General features: G+C 48.2%; 1 long non-coding RNA gene across 2 annotated transcripts; it reads left to right on the forward strand.

Annotated features, from left to right (window-relative positions):
• Nucleotides 1-1,720: 1,720 nt before the first annotated feature.
• LOC113875113 lies at nucleotides 1,721-3,688 on the forward strand. Of its 2 annotated transcripts, none has more exons than XR_003506166.1 (2): nucleotides 1,721-2,506; nucleotides 3,239-3,688. It is a non-coding gene; the product is annotated as an uncharacterized LOC113875113 (long non-coding RNA). The 2 variants fall into 2 exon arrangements; XR_003506165.1 differs by lacking the exon at nucleotides 1,721-2,506 and adding an exon at nucleotides 2,518-2,837.
• Nucleotides 3,689-10,132: the final 6,444 nt, after the last annotated feature.

The raw sequence follows: 10,132 nt of genomic DNA on the forward strand, positions 1-10,132 counted from the left end.
AGAATCTAGAAGCAATTGGGCATGGCTGGCCTGTTTTCTAATACTCACTCCTCTGGGATATTTCAGAGTTGAATCTTTACTTCCCTCTGTCTATCTCATCCTCTAGGTGGGTGGTGGATGGTGGGTTGGTTGGGGGCCTCCCTGAACAGCACCCAGGGACTGACACCTAAAGATATCCCATTCAGGGTCGCTGAGTCCCTAGGGGCAACCACAGTGTCAGATCAAACTTCCAGCCACTCCAAGTGGGTCTGCCCTGAAAATATGCCCCCCTAGGCAAGCCTGGGGAAACCAGGCATTTAGAGGGTCAGATTGAAGGCTGCAGGGCATGGTGCCTTGAGCCGCCTTTTTTTTTTTTTTTTTCTTTTCTTTAAGTTTCTATTGCTTTTTATTTTATTTTATTTTTGGCCTCACCTTGCAGCCTGCAAGATCTTATTTGCCTGACCAGGGATTGAACCCTTGCCCCCAGCAGTAAAAGTACTGGCTCCTAATCACTGGACCACCAGGGAATTCCCAGCCCTAAGCCTCCTTGACTCCAGTGGCCCCAAAAGGTCCCCAGGCTGGCCATCTGAGTACCCATGAAGGAAACCCCTCATTGTCGGGACCTCTGTCAGTGACAACTCAAAAGGTGCCCAGATGAGCATCACAGGGGCAAGCCTCCTGTACACATCAGAACAGCATACACATAGGAGATCTTACACACCCTTTTCATATTTTCGTTGTGCCTTAAAATGCAGTAGTCTTGCCTGGAGAATTCCATGGACAGAGGAGCCTAGCGGGCATTGCAAAGAGTAGGACACAACTGAGCGATTAACACACACACAAAATGGGGAGGGTGGGAATTCTCCAGTGGTCCAGTGGTTGGGGCTCGGTACGTTCACTGCTGTGATGGTCCTGGGTTCGATCCCTGGTCAGGGAACTAACATCCCACAAGCTGCACAGCATTGCCAGAAAAAAAAAAATAATAATAATGATAAATAAATGAATAAAAGGGAGAGAGGGCAAACGTAAAAGCCCGCAGGGCCTGGCAAGACCAGCAGGCCTGTGACTGGAGGAGAGGTGAGTAATGGGGTGGGTGGGACCTGCAGGCACACCCCCACGCCTGTCCTGAGGCACTCACAGTCACCCTGCTTAAAGCATAAGCACGGCCAAGCCAAATACCAAATGCCTGGGTGGGCCACAGTTGTCAGGGGCCAGCTTGTTTGTGACCCCGGCAAAACCTTAACTCCCCAGGCCGGTTTTCTACTCAGTGACCTGTGCTTCCCACCCCAAGTTGAGGGGCCAAGTAGGGGCAGGAAATAGAAGCTTCCTAAGGTAACAGGAGACCCTCTTCCATAAGTGTGGGTCGTTGTTGAGTCGCTAAGTCGTGTCCAACTCTTTGTGACCGCATGGACTGTAGCCTGCCAGGCTCCTCTGTCCTCCACTATCTCTGGAGTTTGCTCAAACTCATGTCCATCGAGTCGGTGATGCTATCTAACTATCTCATCCTCTGCCGCCCCCTTCTCTTTTTGCCTTCAGTCTTTCCCAAGATCAGAGTCTTTCCCAGTGAGCCGGTGTGAGTAGGAAGAGGGAAAGCCTGGTTTCAATGCATGCATCCCAGCTTTGGTCATTCAGGATGTATTTTATTTTGTTTTAAATATGTATTTATTTATTTGACTACAGTGGATCTTGGTTGCAGCTTGCAGGATCTTAGTTCCCTGACCAGGGATCGAAGTCAGGCCCCCTGCATTGAGAGCTGGGAGTCTTAGCCAGTGGGCCACCAGGGAAGTCCCTCAACGGGTATTTTAGTAAGTGCTTCCTATATGCCAGGCACTGTGAGAGGGAAGAGCAAAGGAGATCAAGCCGAACCCTCAGGAACTGGCATCAGGCAGGGAGTCGACATTCAAAATACAAAGTTATGTCACTGCCTGTGTGCTAAGAGCCCTTTAAAGGGAAGGGAAAATGCCCTGGTGCTCATAGGAAAGTTAAATTTCAGGACACAGAGGATTTTGGAAGGGAGCAGATTTCCCCAAATCCCCATCCTCTCCTGCACACGGGAGTCCAGAGCTCCTCTCCAATCTCACAGTCTGACGAAAATATCACTGAGAATGTCACCCAGGGCCCCCAGCCACCCTCCCCCGCCTTCGCTGCAAGAAACTGCCGTGTCACCCCTGGCTTCCTCTGATGTCTGCGCTTTTATTTATGACACTGTGTGCATTTCAGAAAGAAGGAAGCAGGGAATGAGATCAAGCCCCTGTCTGATAGGCCTGATTACCTCTGAAGATAAACAACTCCCTTTCTCCCAGGGCTGCATTTCTGGGGTGTTTGCTGCCCATCTGCTTGCATCTTTGCTCTCAGGAGCCAGTGGGGTAAGAACAGAGACATCCAAGGAGGACGAAGGTCCCCGCAGCCTTGCTCACGGCGCCCCAGGGCGAGCTGCCTGAGTGGACGTCAGTGGGGCAGGCCGTGTGGAGCCTGGGCATTCTTCCAATGGAACAGTCGGCAGCCGTGGATGAGCACAGAACAGGCTGTACGTTCTGATGGGGGCAGAACTCCAAGATACATTGTTTAGCACGAAAGCAGGTGCAGACCTGGGAGTGCAGTGGGGTCCCTTTTGTGCACAGAAGAGCAAGGGGAATCAACTGTGCAGCCACGTGCTCATCTGTGCTTGGCTACTTCCAGAAGGGTATTTATAAATTCAGGAGTACCTACTGTGTGCTGGGCACCATGTCAGCTAGGCTCAGGGAATTCGGCAAAGTGACCAAGACAGCAAAGTCCCTGCCCTCCTGAAGCTGACATTCTGAAGGTGCAGATCCATAAGGAAAACTAAATAAATGTATCATATGCTGTACTGACAGGTGGTAAGTGCTCTGAGAAAAAGTAAATCAGGAAAGGAAGACACCATAGATGTGAGGGAGGGAACCATGCATGCAGTATCTGGGTAAAAGCAGGAGTGCAGAGGCCCTAGGGTGGGAATGTGCCCTAAATATTTAAGGAGTAAAGAGTAAGGCCAGGAGAAGAATGAATGAGTGGGCAGGGAGGATAGGGGGATGTCCTAGGAGCTTGCAGTGGTTAACAGGACACATGAGAAATAGAGGTTAACAGGACACAGGAGTTGCCTCTGGGTGCAGGAGGGGTGCCTAGGAATTGGGGTTCAGAGGCGGGGGGGTGGGAGTGGGGGGCAATTTGCTTTGACCACATTCCCTGTGGACTGTTTAAAGTTGCATAATGAAAGTTCTTTCTTTTCTTTTTTTTTTTTTAGTTTGGACATCTGGTTTTGGACATCCCCGCGTGCACTTCTGGATTTTTTTTCTTGAGATTCAGGAGGTCTCCTTTCCGGCATCTTTGTACCACATTTGCTGTTTTTCAGCCTCCCAGAGAATGTTAGGAATTAGCCCCTGGGTGGCCTGACCTCCTGGTTGGGCCTGGGAAGCCAAGCAAAAGCCCCAGCCTTCCCAGGGTGGCGGCGGCACGGATGTCCGGACACTATAAGAATCCACATTGCAGCGGTTACCACACGTGGTTCTCAGAGCAGCCTTGGCCTGAACAGCCCCACATATGGGCCCAGAGCACAGGCCCCTGGTCGAGGCAAGGTCAGAACCCAGAGGCCTGTCCACAGCTGGCGAGGCTCACCATCTTGTGTGTCCCTCCTGTGTCCCCTCTGGCTTTTACCCAACAAAATCAATAAAAATTCTCATTTTGAAAATATCAATGTGATGGGTCCAACTGACTGAGAAAGGCCCTCCAGGCCTTTCAGCACCCTCAGGAGGGCCCAGCACAGAAGGCCCAGCAGTTTGTGCAAAGGGTACAGAGTTCTACAATCCCAAAGGAGGGTCCATGTAACAAGCTAGAGCAAGTTGAGATGGAAAGGATCCACAGTTTAGAATCAGACAGTTCTGGGTTCAACTTCCAACTCTGACACCTCATTAAGTCACTCAACAAACATTTAATAGACTGGCCCCAAGATCCAGCTTACATGGAGCTTCCTGGCAGGGCAGTGTTCATCCCTCCCTCCTCCTGGCATGACTTCTGGATGGCATAAGCCAACAAGTAAGCTTTCCAGGGGCTTCCCAAGCAATGCTAGTAGTAAAGAACCCAACTGCCAATGCAGAAGATGTAAGAGAGGTGGGTTCAATCCCTGGGTCCAAAAGATCCTCTGGAGGAGGGTGTAGCAACCTACCCCAGTATTTCTGCCTGGAGAATCCCATGGACAGAGAAGCTTGGCGGGCCACAGTCCACAGGGTCGCAAAGAGTTGGACACAACTGAAGCGGCTTAGCATGCACGCACGCACATGCTTCCCAGACTCCCTTGCAGTGAAGCTTCTGTGTGGATCCCGGTTCCAGCAATCCATAGGTAGCATTAGAATTCAGAACAGAGTTCACGGGGTAGAGAGAGGGTCTGGCCACTGAGCTGGGTGCACTGCAGCAGGGGGGCAGGTTCTGGAACTGGCATCTGGGGGCAGCACCTCACTCAGACGGTGGCTTCCTGCCTGGGACAGGGGACAGAGCTCCCTGGCACTCCAGCTCTGGAGCGTGTCTCTGAGTGTTCTGTCTGGAAGCTCTGAAGGACATAGGCAACTCACTACCCTGACTGGTATTAATACCCTTAAAACCCTTCTGTGCAAGATTTAGGGACTCAGAAAACAAACAAGCAAAGGAAGAAGGAATACAGTAAGTCCTCTACATACGAACCTTCAGGTTTGAACTTTCAAAGATGCAAATGTGTGTGCCAGCTGTTGTACTGCCGTACTTTTCAAGGTCCTGTGCTGTAAGTTTAAAAATGCTAGACTTCTCTCGTGGTCCAGAGGTTAAGAATCTGCCTGCCAATGCAGGGGACACCGGTTCAATCCCTAGTCTGGGCAGATCCCAAATGCTGTGGAGCAACCAAGCCCCAATGACATAACTACTGATTCTCACCACAAAGGAGAGTAGTCCTCGCTTATTGAAACTAAAGAAAGCCCACACACAGCAACAAAAGCCCAGCACAGCCAAAAATAAATAAATAATTTTAAATATATTTTTCTTTTTAAAAAATTTTATTTATTTTTAATTGGAGGATAATTGCTTTACAATATTGTGTTGATTTCTGCCCTACATCAACATGAATCAGCCATAGGTATACATATGTCCCCTCCCTCTTCAACTTCCTTCCCACCTCCCACCCCATCCCACCCCTCTGTTTTCTTTATTTTTTGTGTTGTTTTTTATGTACCTATTCTTTGTGTGAAAAGTATTAGAAACATTACAGTACGTTGTCTACAACTGATTGTGTTAGTTAGGTACCTAGGCTAACTCTGTCGGACTTACAAACAAATTGGACTTAAGAACATGCTCTTGGAACAGTAATCTTGAGCGAGTGATTCAACCTGCTTCCTAATCTGTAAAATGGGGAACAGTAACAGACCCTCCCTCCCAGGATGACTGAGAGAATTAAACGAATTAATGTGCATAGATCAGGCAGTGTCTGGTACATAGTGTTATAAGCATCAACTGTTCATGGTATTTCACTGAGCCTCCCAAGAACCTGGTAAGATTGGGATTGCTACCGTTCCCACTATACAGATGAGAAAACTCAGGCACAGATGAGGAAACTAAGGCTCAGAGAGGTACCTCACCAGCCCAGAGTCATCAATGGGAAGCAATTCACATTTAAGCCCATCTCCATCTGATTCTGGAGCCTTCCCTGTACCATCCCACAAGACCCAGTTGACTCCTTGCTTTGACTGTAATTTCCACTACTCACAGGAGACATTCATACCAGTGATGGAATGGGGGGTGCAGGATTGACATCCCCGTACCCCAAAATACAGCTGCTCACTGTCCACACCATGGTCCCCTGTTCATTAGAACATTACCCAGAGTCTGGTTTGCAGGAATCATCATTGTCATTGCACCTGCCATGCCAGAACAATCCATTTTGCTAGACAATGTTGAAGAGGCAAGAAAAGCAAGAGGGACAGCAGCAGGGGAGGAAAAGAGCCTGGGAAGACCATCCTGCTGAGTCTCCCCCTCTTGAACTCTGCTCCACCACACTGACCTCCTCAAATACATCCATGATGCTGCCTCAGGACCTTTGCACTGACCGTTCCCTTTACCTGGAATGCTTTTCCCCAGATGGCCATAACTTGTTGCCTCATCTTTTACATGTCTGATAAAATGTTATCTTCCTTGTGTGTGCTAAGTCACTTCAGTCGTGTCCAACTTTTTGCAACCCTGTGAGCTGTAGCCTGCCTCTGTCCATGGGATTCTCCAGGCAAGAATACTGGAGTGGGGTGCCATTCCCTTCTCCAGGGGATCTTCCTGACCCAGGGATCGAACCCAGTTCTCTTGCATTGCAGGAGGATTCTTTCCCGTCTGAGCCACCAGAAAAGCCTTCTTTTTAAACAAGCCCCTCTCCAAAGCTCCCAATCCTCCTGCTTAAGTTTCCTCCTAGTGTTTATCATTTAGACACCTGAGACATACTTCCTGATTTCACAGGGACTATCTTCTGGTGAGCAGCATCAGACAAAGAAACAAATCCATATATGATGGCATGTTCTGCCCGTGTGGGAGACATGGGTTCGATCCCTGGACTGGGAGGATCCCACATGCCGCAGATCAACTACTCTAGAGCCTGAGAGCGGCAACTACGAAGCCCATGTATAACAACTGCTGAAGCTCGCGAGCCCTAGAGCCTATGCCCCACAATAAGAGGAGCCACCACAACCTGAGAAGCCCACACACCACAGCTAGAGAGTAACCCCAGCTCACCACAGCTGGAACAAAGCCCACACAGCAACAGAGACCCAACCCAAGCGCGAAGATCCAACACAGCCGAAAATGAATACATAAAATTATGAAAAAATATATATAACGGCATGTTGTAATGCCAGCTAGTATTGAAGGAAGAAGAATAAAGCAGAAGGTGACAGAGGGAGGTCAGGGAAGTACTCTTTTTTTAATGTTTAGTTATTATTTAATTAAATACATTTTAACATTTAATCTAATAAAATTTAGAGTTTGTTTAATATTTATTTTTAAACATTTAAGAAGGCTGCACTGGGCCTTAATTGTGGCATGTGGGGTCTTCGATCTTCATGGCAGCATGCGGTTCTTTAGTTGTGGCATGCGGAATCTCTTAGTTTCAGGATGCAGGGTCTTGAGTTGTAGCGTGCCAACTCTTAGTTGTGGCCTGTGGGGTCTAGTTCTCTGACCAGGGGTTGAACACGGGCCCCTGCATTGGGAGCATGAAATAGCCACTGGACCATCAGGGAAGTAAGTCCTTGGGAAGACCCCTTTGAGTGAAGGGAGAGAGTCAGCCACAAGGATATCCCTGGAAAAGGCATTTCAGGCAGAGAATACAGCAAGTGCAAAGGTCCTGAGGTAGACTAGACGAGCCTGGCAAATCTGAATGGCCACACAAGGAGTCCAGACTTCCCCCTGTAAGCACTGGGGAGACCCAGGAGGGTTTTCAGTGGGCCTGTGGTCAGGTCTGGGTCAGGTTTCAGAACAGCTCTCCCTTTGAGCAGCACGAGGTGGGAGGCCTTGCAGTGAGAAATGATGTGTCAGGTCAGGGGCAGCGAAGTGGGGAGGAGGAAACAGATGTCGGGGAGGTTCAGCAGGCAGGATGTACACCACCCATCCCCCCACCCCCAGCATCCCAGCGCAGAGAGGAGACCTGCGAGGCTGGGTGCGGAGACAAGTCTGGGCCAGGTGAAGGGAGTGGAGCCCGTTTGTACCTGTAAAACAGTTTGCTTTGGCAGCCGCGTGGAGAAAAAATTTCAATTTATGCTCCCTGCAGTTCCTTTGAAGTTATTTATGGAAAGGCTTGCACCAAGGCTACAAGGCCCATCTTGTTCTCAAGGCCATCAGTGTCTACGTCAAGCTGGTGAAGGCTGTGCAATATAGGTGGAGCAGGCTGCTCCCATTCCATCTCAGATCCTTCTTAGCTTCTGCATGCCTTAGTTTCTTTCTCTGTGAAATGGGTATCATACAAGCCCTTTCCTGTTGGAGTGAAAAGCCCTTTCCTCTTGGGACTGAAAATTAAATGAGATACTGATGTAAAAGCTTTTAGCATAGTGTTGGAACCACAGAAACGTCAAGCATTATTATTGGTTATGAGGAAGGGCAGAGGTGGGTGTGAGCTGGAAGAATCAGGATTGACTTCCTATCAGAGGCATGACTACTGCTGGGACTGGTTAATAATGGCTAGAGCTGGTCGCAAGTTCACGCTTGAACTTCCTGAATCCTTGCAAGAATCCTTGGAGGTAAATGCAATTATCAGCTACTTGGTATAAATCTCCTTGTCGCTGCTATAATGAATTGCCACCAACTTAGGGGCTTGAAACAACATAAACTTATTACTTTATCCTTTTGGACATCAGAAATTCAAAAATGAGTCTTACAGAGACTTACAAAATCAAGGTGTCTGCAAGGTTGGAGGCTTTGAGAAGAATCTGCTTCCCTGCCTTTAGCAGCTTCTGGAAATTGGTGATCCTACATCACTCTAACCTCTGCTTCACCATCACATCTGCTTCACTGACCCTCACCCTCCCACCTCTATCTTACAGGAATCCTTGTGATGACACAGGGCCACCTGGATAATCCAAGAGGATCTCTCCCTCTCAGGGTCCTCAACTGAATCACAGCTGAAGTCCCTTTGTCATGTAAAGTCACATATTCACAGGTTCCACGGATTAAGATGTGGACATCCTTGAGAAGGTCATTATTCTGCCTGTTAATTCCATCTTATGCACAAGAAAACAAAGATGCGATTATCAGCCCAAGACACACAGCTTAAGGGCAGAGCACTGGCCTTCAACCAGGTCTGTCAGACAGCAGAGCCGACAGTCATCACCCTTTCAGGAGACTGAGTTTTGCTTGCTGTGTTTACTATTTGAACCTGCATTTGGGTGCTCTAGACACTCTGCTTCACCAGTTAGTCAGCAAATATTAACTGAGCACCTATTTTGTTCCGGGTACTGATGATAAAGCAGTAACTAAGACAGGAGAACATCCCTGTCTGTAAGAAGCTGACCGTCATTCAGTTATATCCATTACAATCCAAGTAACAAATCCCAGGCTTCCCATGTGGCTCAGTGGTAAAGAATCTGTCTGCCAGTGCAAGGAGATTCAGGAGACCTGGGTTCGATCCCTGGGTTGGGAAGATCCCCTGAAGGAGGAAATGGCAACCCCCTGCAGTATTCTTGCCTGGAGAATCCCATGGACAGAGAAGCCTGGCGAGCTACAATCCATAGGTTGCAGAGTCAGACATGACTGAGCACACGTGCATTGTCACTAATTAACAAATCCTAGCACAAATCATCTTGAACAACGAGATCATTTGTTATTTCACAGTGCAAGAAATCAGGAAGAGGAAGTAGTTCGGAGTTTGATTCATTAAGTGCCATTGTTATGGATCCCCAGTTTCTTTCCATGGTTTTTGTTTCTTATCCTCAACTTTGTTCTCATCTCAGATTCCTTCATGATCACAGAATGGCTGCCACTGCTCCAGCTAATACATCCAGACACAATAGCCAGTGCACAGAGAACAAGAAGCCTTTCCCCAAAGCCCACTGCAGCCTTTAGTTCATGTATCATTGGCTATAACTGCGTCCCATGCCCATGATTTAACCAATTTCTGGCAAGGGAAATGGGATCAGATAATTGCCTGAGACCAATTTGGATTTTCTTCAGACCTGGGAATGGGTTACACTTTCCTGTGTCACATGGCAAGGCATGGGTCTTTAAATAAAATCAGGATTCTCACAGCAACAAAGGGATGATTACTTAGGCATCCAGTGGCCTGGGTTCAAATCTTGGCTTTGCCATGTTCTCTCTGAGTAACTCTCTGAGCCTCAATTTTCTCATCTGTAAAATGGATAACCTGGTTCATAGGATTGTTAGGACCATAAAATGAGTCAATGCCTGCAAAGCCCAGCTACTATTACTTTCCCTTCAACCTACTTCTCAGGGTGGGGTCCAGAACATCAATTTTTATTCCATTGCTCTGACTGCAGATGTTTTTTCTAGTTTCTCCCCAAATTAAAATGAAAAGCTGCTCAAGATGACTGCATTTCAAGACCCCATCCTAGAAGCCGGTGGGGAAAGGACTCATGTGAACCCCCTTCCCAGAACCAACAATAACTTGAGAGGTACTTACTAAGATCAGGGGGCT

This window comes from Bos indicus x Bos taurus, chromosome 17 (assembly GCF_003369695.1).
Source record: "Bos indicus x Bos taurus breed Angus x Brahman F1 hybrid chromosome 17, Bos_hybrid_MaternalHap_v2.0, whole genome shotgun sequence".
Classification (NCBI taxonomy): domain Eukaryota; kingdom Metazoa; phylum Chordata; class Mammalia; order Artiodactyla; family Bovidae; genus Bos; species Bos indicus x Bos taurus.